This window comes from Aotus nancymaae, unplaced genomic scaffold (genome assembly GCF_030222135.1).
Source record: "Aotus nancymaae isolate 86718 unplaced genomic scaffold, 86718_ANA_hifiasm-v0.15.2.pri h1tg000014l, whole genome shotgun sequence".
In the NCBI taxonomy this organism is placed as follows: Eukaryota; Metazoa; Chordata; class Mammalia; order Primates; family Aotidae; genus Aotus; species Aotus nancymaae.
In genome coordinates, this window is record NW_026988425.1 from 78,303,118 (window position 1) to 78,326,956 (window position 23,839).

Genomic DNA, 23,839 nt, shown 5'->3' on the forward strand with positions numbered 1-23,839 from the left:
ATCAGACAGAAAAGCACCACCAGTCTCCAGCACAGCTGTTTCCGTGGGTCTTGACACATAAACTCACACAAATCTGGGCGCCATTTCAACTGGCACCTGGAACACCTGGGAGACAGAATCACCCATTCAACTGAAAAAAACAGGGCTGAAACAGGGAGCCAGGTGATCGGGTTCTGAGGGTACCACTCCCACAAACACCAGAAATCTGAAATGCACTGGATTGAGAGTTTCACAGCAAGCACAGCTGGACCCAGAGTAGTCCAGCTCCCTGGAGGGAAGGGCTTCTGCTATTACTGAGACACTCCACCACTACCAAGGCAGTCCACCATTACTGAGGCAGTCCACCATTGCCGAGGCAGTCTGCCATTACAGAGACAGTCTGCCATTACTGAGGTAGAATGTCATTACCAAGACAATTCTAACTATACCTCTATAAACAAAACTGCAAGGAAGTTCACACAGCAGCTGGGCAGAGCCCACGACAGCTCAGCAATATCTCTGCTGGCAGACTGTGACTAAGCTACCTCCTAGCTGGGCAGGGCATCTCTGAAAAAAGGCAGCAGCATGTCAGGAACTTATAAATAAAGCCCTACCTTCCCAGGACAGAGCATCTGGGAAACAAAGGCAGTTATGAGTTCCACTGCAGCAGACTTAAACATACCTGCCCAGCAGCTCTAAATGGAACAATGAAGGTCACAGCTCAGTACTCGAGCTCCTATAAGGGACAGACTGTCTCCTCAAGCAACTCGCTGACCCCTGTGTATCCAAAGAGACACCTCATAAAGGAGAGCTCAGGCTGACATCTGGTGGGTATCCTTCTGGAACAAAGATAACAGAAGAAGAAACTGGAAGCAACCTTTACTGTTCTGCAGCTGCCACAGGTGATCCCCAGACAAGCAGGGTCTGGAGTGGACCTCCAGCAGTCCTACAGCAGAGGGGCCCAACTGTTAGAAGGAAAACTAAAAAACAGAAAGAAATAACTTCATCAACAACAAAAAGGATGTCCACTAAGAGACCCCATCTGAAAGTCACCAGCTACAAAGATCACAGGTAGATAAATCCACAAAGATGGGAAGAAACCAGTACAAAAAAGGATGAAAACACCAAAAACCAGAACGTCTCACCTCTTGCAAGGGATCACAACCCCTCACCATCAAGAGAACAAGGCTAGATGGAGAATGAGTCTGATGAATTGGCAGAAACAGGCTTCAGAAAGTGGGTAATAGCAAACTTCTCTGAGCTGAAAGAACATGTTCTAAACCAATACAAAGAAATTAAGAACCTTGAGAAAAGGTTTGATGAAATGCTAATGAGAATCTACAGCTTACAGAAGAATATAAATGAATTGATGGAGCTGAAAAACACAACACCAGAACTTTGTGAAGCATACACAAGTTCAATAGCCAAATCGACCAAGCAGAAGAAAGGATATCAGAGATTGAAGATCAACTCAATGAAATAAAACTAGAAGGCAAGACTAGAGAAAAAAGAGTTAAAATGAAATGAACACAGCCTCCAAGAAATATGGGATTATGTGAAAAGACCTAATCTACGTTTGATAGGTGTACCTGAATTTGACAGAGAGAATGAATCCAAACTGGAAAACACTTCTCAGGATATTATCCAGGAGAACTTCCCCAACCTAGCAAGGCAGGCCAACATTCAAGTCCAGGAAATACAGAGAACACCACAAATATATTCCTCAAGAAGACCAATGCCAAGGCACATAATCATCAGATTCACCAGGGATGAAATGAAGGAAAAAATGCTAAGTGCAGCCAGAGAGAAAAGTCGGGTTACCCACAAAGGGAAGCCCATCAGACTCACAGGGGATCTCTCAGCAGAAACTATACAAGCCAGAAGAGAGTGGAGGCCAATATTCAACTTCCTTATAGAAAAGAATTTTCAACCTAGAATTTCATATCCAGCCAAACTAAGCTTCATAAGAGAAGGAGAAATAAAACCCTTTATAAACAAGCAATTGCTCAGTGATTTTGTCACCACCAACCCTGCCTTACAAGAGCTCCTGAAAGAGGCACTAAACATAGAAAGGAACAACCAGTACCAGCCACTCCAAAAATGTACCAAAATGGTAAAGACCGTCAACACAATGAAGAAACTGCATCAACTAATGGGCAAAACAACCAGCTAGCATCAAAGTGGCCAGATCAAATTCACATTCACACATAACAATATTAACCTTAAATGTAAATGGGCTAAATGCCCCAATCAAAAGACACAGACTGGCAAATTGGATACAAAGTCAAAACCCACCAGTGTGCTGTATCCAGGAAACCCATCTCATGTGCAAGGATACAGATGAGCTCAAAATAAAGGGATGGAGGAAGATTTGCCTAGCAAATGGAGAGAAAAAAGCAGTAGTTGCAATCCTAGTCTCTGATAAAATTGACTATAAACCAAAAAAATTCAAAAGAGACAAAGAAGGGCACTACATAATGGTAAAGGGATCAATTCAACAAGAAGAGCTAAGGTTCCTAAATATATATGAACACAATATAGGAGCACCTGGATACATAAAGCCAGTGCTTAACAACATACAAAGAGACTAGGATTCCCACACAATAACAGTGAGAGACTTTAATGCTCCACTGTCAATATTAGACAGATCAATGAGACAAAATTAACAAGGATATCCAGGACTTCAACTCATATCTAGACCAAGCAAACCTAATAGATGTTTACAGAACTCTCCACTCCAAATCCACAGATTATACATTCTTCTCAGCACCACATCACACCTACTCTAAAATTGACCAGATAATTGGAAGCAAATCACTCCTCAGCAAGTGCAAAATAATGGAAATCATAACAAACAGTCTCTCAGACCACAGTGCAATCAAATTAGAACTCAGGATTAAGAAACTAACTTGGAACTGCACAACTTCATGGAAACTGAACAACTGGCTCTTAAATGTGGACTGGATAAACAATGAAATGAAGGCAGAAATAAAGATGTTCTTTGAAACCAACGAGAATGAAGATACAACGTACCAGAATCTCTGGGACACATTTAAAGCAGTGTTTAGAGGAAAATTTATAGCATTAAATGCCCACATGAGAAGCAAGGAAAGATCTAAAATTGACACGGTATCATCAAAATTGAAAGAGCTAGAGGAACAAGATCAAAAACACTCAAAACCTAGCAGAAGACAAGAAATAACTAAGATCAGAGCAGAACACAAGGAGATAGAGACACAACAAAATCCTTCAAAAAATTAACAAATCCAGGGCTGTTTTTTTGAAAAGATCAACAAAATAGACAGACCACTAGCCACATTAATAAAAACAAAAAGAAGAATCAAATAGATGCAATAAAAAATGATAAAGGGGATATCACCACCAATTCCACAGAAATCCAAACTAATATCAGGGATTACTACAAACAACTATATGCACATAAACCAGTAAACCTGGAAGAAATTGATAAGTTCCTGGACACTTGCACCCTCACAAGCCTAAACCAGGAAGATGTTGAAACCCTGAATAGACCAATAACAAGGGCTGAAGTTGAGGCAGTAATTAATAGCTTACCAACCAAAAAAAACCCAGGTCCAGATGGGTTCACAGCTGAATTCTACCAGACATACAAAGACAAGCTGGTACCACTCCTTCTGAAACTATTCCAAACAATCCAAAAAGAGGGAATCCTTCCCAAATCATTTTATGAGACCAACATCATCCTGATACCAAAATCCGGCAGAGACTCGTCAAGAAAAGAAAACTTCAGTTCAATATCCATGATGAACACAAATGCAAAAATCATCAATAAAATACTAGCAAACCCATTGCAACAGCACATCAAAAAGCTTATCTATCATGATCAAGTAAGCTTTATCCTGGGGATGCAAGGCTGGTTCAACATATGCATGTCTATAAACATAATTCACCACATAAACAGAACCAAAGACAAAAATCACATGATTATTTCAATAGATGCAGAGAAGGCCTTCAACAAAATTCAACAGCACTTTATGCTAAAAACTCTCAATAAACTAGGTATCGAAGGAAAAAACCACCTTAAACTTCATATGGAACCAAAACAGAGCCCACATAGCCAAGTCAACTCTAAATAAAAAGAACATAGCTGGAGGCATCACGCTACCTGACTTCAAACTATACTACAAGGCTACAGTAATCAAAACAGCATGGTACTGGTACCAAAACAGAGGTATAGACCAATGTAACAAAACAGAGACCTCAGAGGCAATGCCACAAATCTACAACCATCTGATCTTTGACAAACCCAACAAAAACAAGCAATGGGGAAAGGATTCCCTGTTTAATAAATGGTGTTGGGAAAACCAGCTAGCCATGTGCAAAAAGCAGACACTGGATCCCTTCCTGACACCTTACACTAAAATTAACTCCAGATGGATTAAAGACTTAAACATAAGACCTAACACCATAAAAACCCTAGAAGAAAACCTAGGCAAAACCATTCAGGACATAGGCATAGGCAAGGACTTCATGACTAAAACAACAAAAGCATTGGCAACAAAAGACAAAATAGACAAATGGGATCTAATTAAACTCCAGAGCTTCTGCACTGCAAAAGAACCAATCATTAGAGTGAACTGGAAACCAACAGAATGGGAAAAAAATTTGTAATCTACCCATCTGACAAAGGGCTAATATCCATTATCTACAAAGAACTAAAACAGATTTACAAGAAAAAAAAAAACAAACAAACCCATTCAAAAGTGGGTGAAGGATATGAACAGACAGTATTCAAAAGAAGACATATATGAGGCCAACAAACATATGAAAAAATGCTCATCATCATTGATTATTATTATTAGAGAAATGCAAATCAAAACCACATTGAGATACCATTTCACGCCAGTTAGAATGGCAATCATTAAAAAATCTGGAGACAACAGATGCTAGAGAGGATGTGGACAAATAGGAACACTTTTACACTGTTGGTGGGAGTGTAAATTAGTTCATCCATTGTGGAAGACAGTGTGGCAATTCCTCAAAGACCTAGAAATAGAAATTCCATTTGACCCAGCAATCCCTTTCCTGGGTATATATCCACAGGATTATAAATCATTCTATTATAAAGACACATGCACACGTATGTTCATTGCAGCACTCTTTGTAATAGCAAAGACCTGGAGCCAACCCAAATGCCCATCAATAATAGACTGGACCAGGAAAATGTGGCACATATACACCATGGAATACTATGCAGCCATAAAAAGTGATGAGTTCGTGTCCTTTGTAGGGACATGGATGAATCTGGAAACCATCATTCTCAACTAACTGATGCAATAACAGAAAATCAAACACTGCATGTTCTCATTCATAGGCGGGTGTTGAACAATGAGAACACATGGACACAGGGAGGGGAGCATCACACACTGGGGTCTGTGGCGGGGGACTAAGAGAGGGACAGTGTAGGGTATGGATTTGGGGAGGGATAACTTGGGGAGAAATGCCAGATACAGGTGACAGGGATGGAGGCCGCAAACTACATTGCCATGTATGTACCTATGCAATAATCCTGCATATTCTGCACATGTACCCCAGAACCTAAAGTGCAATTATATATATATATAAGCTGATTTTAAAATTTATATTGAAAATCAGTACCTAAAATACAGTAATCTTGAAAGAGGTTGAAGGAACAAGAGTTCAAGACTTACTGTTAAACTATGTAAACAAGACAATATGGCATACTGTAGAACAGATGTATGGATCAGTAGAGTATAATGGAGCATCAATAGCAAAAGAATATATTCACACATATATTACCAATTGATTTCCTATAAAGTTTCTAGGGAATTCAATGGAGAAACATGGTCTATAACAAAATGGTGCTTGGACACCTGGATATTTATATGAAACAGAATTATCCTCCATTTCTACCTCACACCTTACAAACGAATGAACTCAAATCGAATCACATACCTAAAACTAAGAGATAAAACCATTACACTTGTAGAGAAAAACACAGGATAATTTTACATATGTTAGATAAATAATTCTTCAGTATGATTGAGATACAGAAAATACCAACTAAAAGATAAAATGTAAAAACATGTAACTTTTACTCCTTGAAAGGCACAACTAAGAAAGTAAAAAGACAAACCACAGACTGGGAATACATATTTGCAAAGCATAAATCTGACAATTAGTCTATATCCAAATAAGTCAAATGCAAAGATGCTTAGTTTCTCTATTCATTAGAGAAGTGAAATTTAAAACAATAGGAAACCATTACACAGTAAAATGATTAGACTAGAAATATTGACAACAACAGGCATGGGTGAGAAAGTGGAGCAAGTTTAATTCTCAAATACGTAGGAAGTGGGAATGTTAATGATACAGATACCTTGGAAAACAGTACGGTGGTAACATAGAAATACACATGCACCATGTAACTTATCAGTAGGACTCCTAGATAAAATTTAACTGAGGTAAGTACAAACGCATTCACAAAAAGTGTTGAATGCAAAGGTTTATACCAGCATTATTTTTAATGACACCAAGCTACAAACAACTCAAAATATCCAGAAAGTAATAAATAGCAAATTATGTTATAGCCAAACTAAGAAATACTACCTAAAAATTAAAAAAAAAAAATGAACAACTAATTTACAAAAAAACCTGGCTTAATATCTAAAGCATTTTGTAAGTGAAAGAAAAAAACAAATTCAACATTTTAAAATTAAATTTCTATAAGATTCTAGAGCAATATAATAATGAGAGAAAAATTAGTGTCTGCCTGTTGCTGGTGTCAAGGAGAAGTAATCAACTGCAAAGCATCATAAAGAAACCGTTTAGGGTGATAGACCTATTCTATATCTTGACTGTGGTTGTTCCCACATGGCTGCATACAGTTAGCTAAAGTTATTAAACTGCACACTTACACTAAGTAAATATTTATACTAAGACTGTAGATATAAAGTGTTCTCAACACAAAAATGATAACTGTGAGGTAATGCATATGTTGGTTGGCTATATAAGTGTTTGTATGATTTTCTGAAAGGTTTCCATTCTAGTAACTAATTCCACAGCTATTATTCCATTAATTTCCCTCTTAATATATTGAATTTATTATTAAATAAAGTAGCTGTCATTTATGATAGGAAATTGAATTATATCTATTTAAAAGTATTTAATACACTGATTAAAAACTAAATATATTTTACTACTAATATTCAGAATATTAGAATGATCATTTAAAATTATCAAATCATGTGGCCATTAAATATAATCTGAGGAACGAATCAAGCTTTATTTTATACCTATTAAGGACCATATGTTCTACTATGAAATTTTATATGCAATCTATAGAGTTTGATGATCATCATTTAAGTACAATTCTTTCTGTGGAATTTCATCTACTCTACACAGACAGCAAATATGTTAATTTCTGTATTGTTTATAACTGTAAGAATAGGAAAAACTTTAGATGTTCAAGTATAAATTTTACACTATCTCAAATAATAGCTGATTTGTTAGTTACCATTCTTATATATAAACCATTAAAACCCTGTTAAGGAAACTATATAAAGATATAGAAATATGGCCGGGCGCGGTGGCTCACGCCTGTAATCCCAGCACTTTGGGAGGCTGAGGCGGGTGGATCACGAGGTCAAGACATCAAGACCATCCTGGTCAACATGGTGAAACCCCGTCTCTACTAAAAATACAAAAAATTAGCTGGGCATGGTGGCACGTGCCTGTAATCCCAGCTACTCAGGAGGCTGAGGCAGGAGAATTGTCTGCACCCAGGAGGCGGAGGTTGCGATGAGCCGAGATCGCACCATTGCACTCCAGCCTGGGCAACAAGAGCGAAACTCTGTCTCAAAAAAAAAAAAAAAAAAAAAAAAAAAAGATATAGAAATATTAAGATACCTTGTTACTTTAAAAGGCTGCTGTTAAAATTTCACTTGTTAATCTAAATTTGTCAGCATCCTACATAAATGTTAGCCATTGTTTTCTCAATGTGCTGTGTTGAAATTTTGCAAGTGATTTTTAGTACTAAACAAAATATAAATAATATTGGAATTAGGTTAGCATAGTGCAAATGTTGAATTATAAACAATTTAATATTATATATTATATACATTTATATTTATGATTGAATTATATTATTCAAGTTTGAGTCACTCAGAGGCTGAAAATTGCCTATATGTCTATTCTGTCATTTTAAATTATACTTTAATTTTGAATTACAGTCCACGAAACTTTAAAATTATTTACTCTGCAGATAGAGGAAAGATTTAAAAAGGCATTGCTTCTACTGTTTGTATTTTGCAGTGTATACTTTGAGTCTATGTTTACACATTTTGGAAAATTCATTGGATGAAAATGTAATACAACAACAGATGACATCTTAATTTCTGCTGTCTGCCAAATTCTTGTATGTAGTCAACATTTGATTCCATCTCTGGGAATGAGGAATTGAGAGCTTCGCAGATATTTGAGCAGAGTATAAAGGAATTGAAAGCTAAAAACATTGTAACAAAAACACCTATTCTGGATTATTGTGGCCCTTGAATGAGTGGATTTTTGCATCTTGATAGAATTCTAACACTCGCCAAATGATTTTATAATAGCTGTCAAAAATAATGGAGATTTCTGAAAAAATAGTTGAGTCTCATTATATTTTCAGCCACACATCCACATATTTTTATGCCATTCTTGTTGACCTGTCTCATCCCATACCTGACTTTCTGTCAAGTAAATTCCCATAAGGATTGTCCTTTGTTTTTCCTGTTTTGGTTTGTTTGTGTGTTTCATTCTGTCAGCAATGTTGGTAAAATCTGATGTTGAGTTTCTGTTTATAACTCATATTCTAAGACAAACCTCATTTTTGGCTCCTGTTTAAATTCTATTTGAAACACCTCATTATTTTCTCGTGTGGTTTTAGCTAAAATATATGCTAAATAATCAGTTAAAACTAACATGAATACTATCACATGCAAATTCGAATAAATTCAAACTAAATAGATAATGCTATACCTCAGATGTTACTAAGGACATTTAGCTTATACTTTCATTTTGTGGGCTTTACAACTTTCACTAAGAAAAGAGACACTGTAATGTGAATTAAAACACTTTGAACACTAAGCAAGCTTTATAAATAATTGTTTACATATAATTATTAGAATTGAAGAAACCCAGAAGCTCAAAGTACATAATTTCTCAGGATTCTGATGATTTACCTTTATTTATCATCTTTCTTCATGACTCTAACATGCGAAACCATGCAAACTGAGCAAAAGGTTTCAGCTCTAGGTAAAAAATGTAGATTTTATTTTATAAAAAGATTATACCTATATTTTAAATTGCTTTACTTGATTTATAAAGATTATTATTTTTCTTCTATGTAGTGAGGTAATATAATTTAGGTAGAAAAAATTTAAGTATGATAATTTAGGCAGAAAAAATTTAGGTATAATAATTTACGTAGAAAAAATATGTGAGAGGTGTGTAGACAAATTTACTTTTACATACGCAATGTCAATGTGGGGGTGTAGAGGAGTAAAAAGGAGAAAAAGGGAAAGGTAAGTGAACTGACAATGTCAATTTCCTGAGATGGAGAGTTCACAAAATACGTGCGTCAGGGAGAAAAATCTGAGGCCTAGTTTTTGTAAAAAGACTGTTGCGTTTTTATCACTTTCTTACGAGAATTCACTGAGAAGAATTATATTACCTTTTAATTATTATGGGGATTATATATATATTTGTGTATATATATATAATATTAAATACACATATTTATACACATTGTGTGTATTCACAGATATATACAATGTGTGTGTGTATATATATATACACACACACAAACACACACACATTCATTTTACATGAAAAACAAGTGGATAGTTCCCATACAAACAGTCCAATTTGAGGTTTTTTTCTCTATTATTCTGCAGCTTTCAGGAATCAAAATTACCTGAAGAGCTTGTTAAAATCCATGTCATTTTTGTCATTTCTAATATTGGTGATTTATGTCTCATTTTTTTCCTGATTAATATGACAAGTTTATTTCAAAATTTATCTGAAAAGAATCAGGTTTTGGTTTCATTAATTTTTTTATCTTTATTTCAATTATTTTCATTTAGATTTTTTTCTACTGCTTACTATGGCTATAATTTTTGCTTGATTCTTCTAGTTTATTTGAGTGGAAGCTGTGGCAATTGAAGTGAAAAAATTCTTCATTCTAGTATAGATTTGCAGTGCAAAAACCTTTTCTTACCTGTATTGCTTTATAATGGCATCCTACAAATGTTATGTTGCATTTCAATGTTCATTATGGCTAAAATACTTCCTAACATTTCTCTTGATTTCTTCTATCACAAATCAATTATTAGAAATCTAACATTTAATTTCACATATTTTGAGGATTTTCTAAAGAGAGCTCTGGTTTTTTGTTTCTAATTTAATATCATTATTGTAAGAGACTATTATAATTTATATGGCTTGGATCATTTTAAATTCATTGTGATTGCTTAATTGCTCCAAATATGGATTATATTGGTAAATGTCATATGTACTCTTGAAAATAATTTTCCTTATCATGTTCTTCAATTGATTATTCTATAAATATAAATTAGATTAAATTGATTTAAAATGTTGGTCAAGACTTTATCCTTCATGGTTTTCATTTTAAGTATACTTTCTCTTACTACAAGAATGATATTAAAATCTCCAATGGGAAAGAGATTCTCTTTCTATTCTCTACACCCACCTCTTACATTTTTCCCATTATTAACATCTTGTATTGATATGGAACATTTACCACTGAGGAATTAATATTGATATACTATTATTAACTAAAGTTCTGAGTTTAGGTTCACTCTTTTTATTGTACAGTTGCATAGGTTTTGCCAAATTCATCACGTATCCACTATTACAGTACCATACAGAATAGTTTCACAGTCTTCACACACAAAAAAAAAATCCTCAGTGCTTCACTTGCCTCTCCTCCCTTCCTGCTCTTGCCAATTTCTGGAAGCCACTGTTCAATTCTTGTTAGTTTTGCCTTCTTTAGGATGTTATATGTATAGAATCCCATAGCATGCAGCTTTTACAGAGTAACATCCTTTGCTTTACACTTTGTATGTAAGTTTTCTTTCTCATGTCTTTTCATGGCTTGATAGCTAATTTATTTTATTAATTAATGCTATTCCATTGTATGAAGGTACCACTATAGCCATATCACCCTGAAGGTGACCAATGTCATAGAAGTTAAAAAGGGTCACACCTGGTTAGTACTTGGATGGAAGTTACAATAATTTTAAAAAGACAATAAAATTATTGATGAGTATGCATAGCAATAAAATTTCTTATATTTAAGATCTTTCTCTGAAACTCACATTATTTTTGTTTCCAGAAAATTCTATACAAATGAATGCATCATATGTATGTATATCATCTCTTGTGTACTATGAAATATGCAAATAACTAAAACAACTATTTAGGTAAGTTGATGTATGTATGGATGAAAGAATAGAAACCAATAGATAGTTGAAGGCCTGCATAGACAGAGAGAGAGAGAGAGATCAAAGAAAACAATTATTTTTTCTTTCAGGAATTATCACTCCAAGTCTTACTGTAGTTTTGAGATGATTATCAGCACCAACCATTTTCCCAAAAGTCAGCCTAGACCTCTAGCTTATCTAGAAAGATTGATGATCATTTTTTTCTTTATTTTGCATACTTTAATTCCAGAACAAAATGAACAAACAAAATAAAGAAAAAAACATACACACAAAGAATATACAACATCCAATCCTGCTGTCAGAGTAGGGAGGGAATGGGGGCTTGACATCCTTGTTTCCTGCCTTCAACGCAAGGACAGGAGAGAAAAAAAAAAATGCTAGACACTTTTAAAAGAAAAAAATATCACTAGGGGTATTTAAAAATCATTTTGCATTTTGTCTTTTATATTATGAGCATTACACATATTTAATCAATACCAAAATTCAATAGGATGCTCTTATGTATTAAAACAGCGTTTCTTTTGAATAGGTTTTGTAGATGAAATATTTTTGTAACATAATTTTATTAAAAGTTTATAGAACTAGTTTAAAACACTCTTAAACCTCAATGTTTACCTTCTTAAAAAGTCAACCTAAATAAACTATATGCTGTAGGTAGTGACAGAAAAATAATGAAGATATCAATTTCCAAGGAAATACTTTTTTTTATGTGGGATTTGACCAAGAATGTGTACACTACATACAAATTTCTTTGTATAAGTATGAGAATCCCTGAAATCTATTTTAGCAGCTGAAGGATATAGTTGTGAATGGAGAATATTCACAAACAATAAAAATTTGGATGGAAAACTAACGCTCAGCTTGGAATTTTCCCATATTTCAGTTCAGGTGGTTTACCGTTGTATGTTTCAAATTTAAAATCTTTCAGAATGTATCAGAACACCAAACAAGAAATGTGCTTTTAGAGTATAGGCTGCAGATTGGGATTTATCATTTCTTTAGGAAATCTCTTCTTTTTTCCTCTATCAATCTTTCACAGAAAAATAAAATTTCTTACATGTATAAATTTAATTTGCAAATTATTGACTTTGGGAATCATAAAAACAGAGAACTAAAATTAAAAATAATTCCCATATTTTTCAGTATTTTAATGATCACATGGAAGAAAGTTACACTGTTCCTGGAAAAAGAAGGAACACAAAATCTAAAACATTTGCTTTCTGACTCTTATATCCTACCTCAATTAACAAACAATATGTTTCAATATTTGTGTTTTAGGATCCATAGGGCTTCACGATGGTCATTTAGACACACCATGTCACTATAATCTAGGTTTCCAAAGAATAGGTTGCTAACAGTGTAGTAGTTAAGATTGAGAATGTTCCAAAATGCCAGATTATCTTATCAGACTTGCCCAATCAGAGCTCTTATCAGTATTAAGTTTTGCTGATAATTTCAAGGCTACAACTGAGAATCACAGACAAAACAGAATGGGGTTTATAGTATTCTGCATGGCTTTCAGAGGTATGTCCTTCTTATATTGGACAACTTCTGTACTTGGATTAAAGGGGCAATGTCTAATGAGGTGCTATGGTCATCTCACACAGTCAAGAGCATTTAGATTATGAAATACTTCACTCTTTACTTAGATCTCTATGTGGTTTAGAATGAATTTCCCAGACAAAGATGTCTCATAAATTCATAGATACTTTGTTTTTTATTATGAAGAACCCTAAAACCAAGGCCATTATTTTTAGAGGATTATGTAAATAAGTACTCTCCCCCCTAGAAAATATCATAAATCTATTTACTAGGAAATCAGCTATCAGTATGTTCACACAAAGAATTAACATTAGACCAAGTTGTCTGTTTTGTTTTTCAATTTTATTTTTCCTTGTAAAGCTGTCCCACTGGCAATCAGGAAACATTAGGCCATATATTTATTACCTTCTTCCCTAGCAAGTGGTCAGGAAGCATACTAAATTAGCTACTCTATAGCAAAGGTCATGCAGATCCAAATTTTTGAAGATATGGAAATTTCCTCTCCTCTCACTCTCCTTGGGACCTCACCTTTTGGCCATAGGGTCACATAAGCTCCACCATCATATTATGTCTCAGGATATATCTTATATAAGAATAGAGATGGGAAGAAAATCTGTAATAAGCAATGATTTACTTAGTGTTAGTTATCAATATTAGCCTAACACATGTATCTAAGTTGCTCCTGAATTCATAACCCACAGAAACTGTGAGTTTATTTGGGGGATAACGTGTTATTTTGAGATAATGTGTTATACCCTAAATAAACCCACAGTTTCTGTGGGTTATACATCAGTATTGATTTAGTTGGATGGCTCTGAGTCAGGGTTTGTCATGAGGATGTAGTAAAGATGTTAGTCAGAGCTACGGTCTTATGAAAATTTGCTAGGTCTCAAGAATTTACTTCCATAGTGGCTTACCCATTTATTTGGCAATGTAATGGTGGTCTCTGTCAGAGGTCTCAATTCTTACTCCAGGAACGTCACTGTAGAAATTTTTAGCATTTTCCTGGCTGCTTCTACCCTTAAAACTAGTGTTCCAAGACAGTATAATGTGAATCCACAATATATTTTATAAACTGGTTTCCCAAGTCACACTGTATTATTCTTGGTATAACCTACTGATTACACAGGTCAGTTCTATTTAGTATAGAAACAGATTGCATAAAGGTCTGACTGCCAGGACCTAAGTATCACAGGGGTCATCTTGGAGCTTGGCTACCACACTTTGAAAGAGAATGTTACCTGAATATAGTACTTGAATATAAGTCAAATAAAATTAGCTAATCTGATATACAAGATGAAAAGGAGTGAGAGAAAAGCACACAAAACAGAACATCTAAGAGCTGTAGAACAATATCACATGACGTACCATACATACAATTAGGGTTTCAAATGGAGAAAGAGGTAGCAAAACAATTATACAAAGAGATAATGGCCACATATATTTCATGAATAATAAAAGCAAGTCACAGATTCAATTACCTTAGAGAAGCCCAAGAGGATACTGGATGTGAGATAAATGGGAATTCTCTGTTCTGCAATCATATGTAAAAGCTAACTGTATGACAACAGCAGTAGAATAGGTGGAGGGAGGATTTGGGAATATACTGTTGTAAGATGCATGCACTAAATGAAAAATAAAATGATTTAACATATTGAACATTAATTAATTAAAGATTTATCTAGTAAACCGCTATGATTTTAATTTTGGTTTTCTCTTCAAAATTCAGGCTGATATTTAAATTTCCAATGTAGCAATATTAAGAAGTGGGGCTTTTAGGAAGTAATTCAGTCAGGAGGGCAGAGTCCTCATGAGTAGAATTAATTAACTTATTAAAGATGTAAGACCTGAAACTATTAAAAAATCTATAAGACAATATAGGAAAATACTTTTCTGGACATTGGCCTAGGCAAAGAATTTCTGATGAAGACGCCAAAAGCAAATGCACCAAAACAAAAATAGACAAATGGGACTTAATAAAACTAAAAAGCTTCTAAGAAGCAGAAGAAATAATCAACAGAGTAGACAGACAACCTAAAGAATGAGATAGAATATTTTCAAATTATGCTTCTGACAAAAAACTAATATTTAGAATATACAAGGAAGAGACAACTCGACAACAACAAAGGTAAACAATTACATAACAAACCCATTAAAAGCTGGCCGAAGGATATGGACAGACAATGTATCAAAAGAAGAAACACAAGTGGCCAAGAACACACATGTAAAAATGCTCAACATTACTAATCATCAGAAAAATGCAAATGTAAAAACCACAATGAGATATCATCTTACATCAGTCAGAAGGACTATTAGTAAAAGGTCAAAAAAAAAAAAACGTGTCAGATGTTGGCATGGATGTAAAGGGAATGTTTATGCACTGTTGGTGGGAATGTAAGTTAATTTAACCTCTATGAAAAACAATATGAAGATTTCTCAAAGAACTAAAAACAGAACTATCATTTGACCCAAATCCCACCACTAGGTATCTATTCCAAGGCAAATATATCATTATATAAAAAAGACACCTCCACTCATATACTCATCAAAACAGTATTCACAGTAGCAAAGTCGTGAAACCAACCTAAGTGCCTATTAATGATTGACTGGATAAAGAAAATATGGTATATATACACCAAGGAATACTATGCAGCCATTAAAAAGAATGAACTCATGTTCTTTGCAACAACATAGAGAGAGTTGGAGGACATTCTCCTAAGGGAACTAACTCAGAAACAGGAAACCAAGTATTGTAATTGTCACTTACAAATGGGAGCTAAATGATGGGCACACACAGACATAAAGATAGAAATGATGGACACTGGGGACTCCAAAAGTGGGGAGCATGGGAGGCAAGCAAGGGTTAAAAAGTTACATATCAGGTACAATGTTCACTATCCGGGTAATGGGTACACAATAAGCCTAGTCCCCATCAGTATGTAAAATACCCATGTAACAAAGATGCACGTGTATCCCCTGAATCTAAATTAAAATAAAATTAAAATGTTTGTAAAAGGCCTGCATTCCTTCCTCTTATGCTTTTCTGTCCCTTCCACCATAAGAGGACACACTGTTTAAGGTGCCATCGTGGAAGCAGAGATCAAGGCTCTAACCAGACACTGAACCTGTTGTGCCTTGATCTTCAAATTCCCAACTACCAGGTGTGATAAAATAAATTTTTGTTCTTTATAAGTTATTCAATCTCAAGCATTTTGTTATAGTAACAGAAACCACTGAAACATAAACTTTAAGACAATCTCTGAAATGAATTAAAAGTGGTTATAAATTATAAACAAACTGTACTGATAAAAGGGCTCATAAATCATACTGAATCCGGTCAAAAGAAGTGAAAAAAGATAAAAATTAAGAACTGATGGTATAAATAGAAAAGAACTGGCAAGAGAGTATATTTTAATTCAACTATATTAATAATTAAAATTAGCTTTTTTGAATAATAAATAAAATGACAAATAATTAATTTAATAAATGATAAATAAAACCAAGGCATTTGTTTATAGTTTGTGAAATAATTCAAGGGGAGGGATAAAGGGTGTTAACTCAAGGGAGTCCAAACCTAATGTAACATCTCAGATCTTGTAACATACCACACTAAACTCTTTCTCTCTCTCTCTCCTCTCTCTCTCTCCCTCTCCTTCTCTGTCTTTCATGTTCCTGTGGATTTTCCATGCTCTAAATCCATGTTTGCCCTGTTAGAAGTTAGGGTTCAATTCATATTGGTTTTTTTGTACCTATCATTTTTAGTACAGCAAATATATATTAAAACCTTGCAGACCACTGATTGAAGTTAACTGCACCTGATGAGTACAAGTTTATTTTTGTTTGAGTTTTAAATAGCTATCAATTTACATGATTGGCATTTATTATTATTTTCTTTTTATTCATATAATCTTCCTTAAATTTTTTTTAGATTATTGCCCCATAGAGAGAAATACACAAAAACAGACAAAAAGAGACAAGAAAGAATACATTGAATAATAGCAGTGGACAAGATAAAAAGGAATAAATAAGAGGAGAAACAGAAGAAAAAAAGAAAAATTATTTAAAATAATTGTTCTATAAGAATTTAATTTGTTAAAAAATTCCCAGTTTTATTATTCAATTATATTTTCTTAGAATATTAATTAAGACAGAACACCCATGAGAATAAATTAAAATATCTAGTTTCTAGAAAAGTTGACTATAATGAGTATAAATGTAAGCGAAAGTCATTTTCTGGTTAAATAGCTATAATTAAATTAGAGTGGCTATATTCTTTACTTAGAAAAAATTACTCATGTTAGAAAAGATACATTCAATTATCGGGGTAATCTGCTTAACATAACTATGTAGAGAATGTGACAATTTCACTAAGAGTGTTGTTTCTGATTCTCATAAGAATTTTATCTCATTTACAGAAGCATTGATGTACATTGTCTTCTATTTCAAAACTGGCTAATTATAGTATTTGGGACAATTTTAAGCTAATAAAAATTAGTCATTTTTGTTTACTACAAAGTGTCTGTTCACATCCTTTGCCCACTTTTTGATGGAGTTTTTTTTTTTTTTTGTAAATTTGTTTAAGTTCCTTGTAGATTCTGAATATTAGCCCTTTGTCAGATAGATAGATTGCAAAAATTTTCTCCCATTCTGTAGGTTGCCTGTCACTGTGATGATAGTTTCTTTTGCTGTGCAGAAGCTCTTTAGTTTAATTAAATCTCATTTGTCTATTTTGGCTTTTGCTGCAATGCTTTTGTGGTTTTATTCATGAACTCTTTGTCAAGCCTATGTCCTGAATGGTATTGCCAAGGTTTTCTTCTACAGTTTTTATCATTTTAGGTCTTATGTTTAAGTAATGGGGAAAGGATTCCCTATTTAATAAATGGTACTGAAAAAACTGGTGAGCCGTATGCAGAAAACTTAAACTGGACCCCTTCCTTACACCTTACACAAAAACTAACTCAAGAAGGATTAAAGCCTTAAATGTAAAACCAAAAACCATAAAAATCCCAAGAGAACACCTAGGCAATACCATTCAGGACACAGTATAAAGACTTCATGACTAAACACCAAAAAGCAATTGCAACAAAAGCCAAAATTGACAAATGGGATCTAATCAAACTAAAGAACTTCTTCACATCAAAATAAACTATTATTGGAGTGAACAGGCAAACTACAGAACGGGGGAAAATTTTTTCAATCTATCCATATGACAAAGGTCGAATATCAAGAATCTACAAAGATGTTAAACAAATTTATCAGAAAACAACAACAACCCCAACAAAAAGTGGGCAAAGGATATGAAAAGACATGTCTCAAAAGAAGACGTTTATGTGGCCAAGAGACATGAGAAAAAGCTCATCATCACTGATCATTAGAGAAATGTAAATCAAAATCACAATGAGATACTATTTCACGCTAGTCAGAATGGCTATCATTAAAATGTCTGGAAATTAGATAGGTGATGGCAAGGCTACGGAGAAATAGGAACACTTGTACACAGTTGATGGGAGTGTAAATTAGTTCAACCATTGTGGAAGACATGGTGGCAACTCCTCAAGGATATAGAATCAAAAATACCATTTGACCCAGTAATGCCATTACTGGGTATATACCCAATGGATTATAAATCATTCTACTGTAAAGACACATGCACACATATATTTACTGAAGAACAATTTACAATAGCAAACATTGGAAATGTCAATAAATGATAGACTGGATAAAGAAAATGTGGCACATATGCACCATGGAATACTATGCAGCTGTAAAAAGAATGAGATCATGTCTTTTGCAGGGACATGGATGAAGCTGGAAACCATTATCCTCAGTAAACTGACACAAGAACAGAAAACCAAACACTGCGTGTTCTCACTCATAAATGGGAGCTGAACAATGAGAATTTATGGAAATAGGGAAGGGAACATCACACACTGCAGCCTGTTGGGTGGTGGGAGGTAAGGGGAGGGAGAGCATTGGGACAAATACCTAATGAACATGGGGCTTAAAACCTAGATGACAGGTTGATAGGTGCAGCAAACCACCATGGCACATGTATACCTATTTAACAAACCTGCACATTCTGCACATGTAACCTGGAACTTTAAAAATATATATAAGAAAAACAATCCAGCTCAATTTTCTTTCTTTATGTTAACCAGGAATTGTTTGTTAAGAATTTGACGTGTTTCAAGAATATTTAAAGCATCCTAGAAGCTGGGACTCTTTGTTACAAAGACATTGAGAAAAGATGATTAAACACATATCCTTTGCTATTCTATTTCATTGTTTAATAACTTTTACTTTCCATTCAGTGAGCACATTTGTGTAACTCTACTAACCAAAGTGCTACAAAATTATTCAATTGAGTGCATTTTAATTTAAGAAAAATTAGCATAACTTTCAATTGCTTGGTAGGAAAGGGTGTTCTGGCAAACAGGATTGAAATGTATATGGCAATCTTAAGTATGTTTTCCTCGCAAGTTTATAATAGGTTGACTAGCACACTGCAAAGGCTCCCAAATGCTCCAGGTGCTCTGGATCACAAATTTATTCTCCTTATACTTGTGTGTTTCAATTCACTGAGTAACAGCTTTATAAGTAGAAAAGTTAAGTTCAGCATTATACATGCAAGATGATGCCATTCACGCTATTATTGACTTAAGAGATAAAACATTTTAAGATAACCTACTGCTAAAAACATATTCATTTGTGAGAATTTTTGAAAAAAATTATTTTGGATACCTTTGCTTTAAAAATATGAGCTTTACATAAACATTTTTAATAACTATGCTGATATATTCAAATAAATTAAATTACCAGGGCCAAAGTAGGAATGATATACAGCTGCACATCTTGATCTATCTACCAGGGCCATAGCAGGAAGGATGCATAGCTGCACACTTTGGTCTATCTTATTAGATTTAAGATAAGGGTGTTTCTTTATATTCAAAGTATGATATAATTTATACGTGTATCATGGGACACTATTAGCACAAAGCATACTTACACATGAAAATAAAGGCAAAGAAAAGACTTCAGGTATGCAACTGGGGCGTCACTTTCAGTCACAATGAATTGGTAAAAGATCTATAATAATAAAATTAACTTTCTGGAACCGAAGTAGCCTCAGGATAGGCAATCTGCAGAACACATTAAATGATACAGTTGTTTTGACACAGAGTTCATTTAATACAAATCTTGACATTTAAAAACAACTGTATGTTTTTCAAAGTGTTTTTTTTCTTGAACTAAAAATATGTAACTGAATGTTTATGATCCTTTCATCACACTTTAGAGAGTTGCACCCTCTAATCTGCAATAGTAATACACCGCATAGATCAAGCCCCTTCCGCTCCTGAGCCTTGGGCCGGTGAGGATATGGAGAAGTTAGCCCTACCTAAGAGAGACAAATCCAAAGTCTCTGGAGAATCCTTCCTCCCCAACTGTAAGTATTTAAGCAAAGAGCCGGTTCAGCTGTGTCATTATATAACCTAACACTAAAGATGGAAGTAGGTATCATCAAGGGGCACAAACACATATATTATTACCATCTCCTAGTTAATATAAAATATGGTGTACTGGGAAAATTTTTATAAGTCTAAAATAATCAGATGGACCTAAAGCGTCTCAAAATAGCAGGGGGAGAGAAACGTTCAAGGTCCCTGAATTGACATTAAGAAAAGATTCTCATGGTCTAGTTTCCAAGAAATTTTCCACCATTTGGAATGATCAAATTATGTCTTTTAAGCCTCTTACATTAAATGCAAGTCACCCTTTCAAAATAGAGAATCATTTTCAGGACTAGTATAGGAAGTTCATTTTGAGGAAGGAAACACCCCCTCAATTGTAGTGGCTCCATTATAATGCAGTAAATGTAGCATTTGGTCCTTTACTGATCCACATGGAATGGGAGGAGTAGAAGTAAGTAGGTTATTATGCCAATTAAAGAGGCTGCATAATCTCCTGCATGGTTCCCTTGGTTACTCAAGGGAAGGTTTCTGACTTGATTAAAATCTTAAGATTCAGCTGCCTTCCTCTGAAGAGGGAATTTTACTAATTCTTCCTATTTATCCACATAATTGACTAGAGATGAGAGATAAGCAAAGAAAAAAATAGTTTTCTCATATTAACTTTTTTACTTCTACCTTTTTCTTTGTATCCCTACAGTTTCCCAGGGTTTCTGTCATATATTCAATATAAGACAAAAATAAAAATTCAAGTAGTCACTCTTCCACTGTAATTTCATTCTGTCTTAACCCTGAAGAGCTCAAGCCTTTGAAAGACAGTAAGCACTTGTGATGAACAAAAAGTCTGTTTACCTCCTGAGCACACTGAAGATAAAAGTAGACTGCTTTTATCTTTGTTAATTCTATTCCCAATAAAGAAGTAATAGGGAAAAATATCTGATATCAGGGTATATTAAAAACATAATATTATAATAAATATTTCATATATTATTTGATCCAATATTCATATTATTGAAAAATAAAGGGTGTAGTATATTATAAGTTTCAACCAATGAGTTATTCACTTTCACAGAAATTTTGTAATCAGCAATGTGCAAGTTTCTGAGGATAGGTCATCGAGGCAAATGAACTCTTCAAGTAGAAGCACGAACATGATCTGCTACCGAACTGATAACTTTTCAAGACCTTTTAAGAATCTACGTTTGGCTGGGCATGGTGACTTATGCCTGTAATCCCAGTACTTCGGGAGGCTGAAGCAGGAAGATCACTTGAGACCAGGAGTTTAAGACCAGCCTGAGCAACATGGAGAAACCTAATTTCTACAAAAATTACCTGGGTATACTGGCACACACCTGTAGTCCCAGCTACTTGGGAAGCTGAGCTGGGAGGTTCATTTGAGCCCAGGAAGTTGTGGCTGCAATCTCAGGAGCCAAGATTGCACTACTGCTGCACCACTGCACCCAGCCTGGACAACAGAGTGAGACTTTGTCTCAAAAAAAAAAAAAAAAAAATCTATGTTCTTTTGATTTCAACTTTTTATAATAACCTAAAATAAATTACAGATTAAAGAGAAGAGCAAGAGTCAATTGTCACAGACCATGTATTTGAAAAAAGGCATTAAAATCAATTTCTATAATTTAATGATGATGGGATAAAAATCATAACCACTCTCATCTCTCATAATTCAGTATGTTTTAAGTAGATGTAACAGCTTAATAAATTCAATAGAAAGAAGAGAAAAGTTGATGTATCCCTGGACTTCCCTTAATTCCTGTGAGAAAAACTCTTACAAAGCTGATATATAGTGGGTAGGTCTGATGTCTGGGTAGGTGGAATGGCAGCCTTAAATGGAAATAAGGCAGATGCCAGAGACAGGGTATGGAACTTTTAACTGTAACTTGTACCTTTTCCTTCTCTTACACTTTCCCAGGAAGATCATTTCCAGCCCCATGGGCACCACAATGCAAAAACAAAATCAAAACAATCCAGGAGCCCTGGCTCGAAATCAATGTATCTGCAGTTAGAGAAAACAAGATAACCTAAGACATAACTTAAGTCAGGCTGGGATGGGAAACAAAGCAAGAGGTGATGGCAAATAAGCAGCTCCAATCTCACCCCCACTTTTTAATTTCACTCTGTGAGGTAAATCATTATTGCCTTAGAGAGTAAGCTTTGCATGAATAGTATTGCTCTGAAAGGTCATACTGAGAGATTCCTTGAGGGGTAGAATTGTCAGATTATGTGAAACACAAGTTTTTTCAGCCCAGAATACTACACTGGGCTTTTTGAGGATATCTCTCCTTCTCCCCAATACACACATAGATACCAACTCAGTAGGAGGAAAAGAGGACAGGGGATTTCATTTGCCAACCTAATTAAAAATTATTAAACAAATAGCTGATTCTCCCACACAAAAGGAAATGAAATAGCAAGAAACATGAACACCATAAAGGCAGACAGCACAAATCAGAATAACCTAAAGAAAGAAAAAAAACACAAAAGAATTAATAAAATGGCTAATCATCATACATGTTTTTAAAGAAATAAGAAAGAATGATTGATATAGAGAATAAGACCTCACAGTTATAAAGAAGAGCTCATTTGTATTTGTATATACTGAATTTTAAAAACTGAAATAATTAAAAATTAAGTAAATAGGTGAATCAAGTTATACAGTGAATATAGTAGTTGCAATGATCAGGCATATATTGTCACGGAGGTTTCCCATAATGAATAAAAAATGTAAGAATTTTTATAAAGAAAACATAAAATATGTACATATTAATAGGATAAATGACAATCCTATGTAAGAGCCTCTACAAAAAAAGAGAAAAATAAATTGACAGTAGCATACATTTAAAAAAAATAACTGATGATAATAAACTAAAACCTCATTGGGTTTACAATAAATTAATGTGCAAGACATTATTGATGTCCATAGTAGTTGAAATATCCCTAATAATCAATTTTGAGATATTTCTGAGTATTTATCACGTTCATGTAATCTGATTCCTACCCTAATCTTCTGCCAAGTGTCTCCCTGCTTTTCTAACTCAGGGTTCTTTTTGAAGTTTAGTCAAGAAGTAAGGGAGTAGAGAATAATTCACTGAGAGTCTACCCTCATCCAATGGGAAGATGATTGTGAGGAAATGCTCAGCCTTCCCTCTGAAGGGTGCACAATTTTTCAAGGCAGTTCTCTGCTGATTCAAGAGCCCCTTGTTTAAAGCACTGAGTTCAATAACGTACACTTTATTGGCCTTTCTTGCCTCCTTGCCTCAATATCCCTGGCATCTCACCAGTATTTTCAGGGATCACCTCTCAGAAAGACTATTGCCTCAATACTTTTGA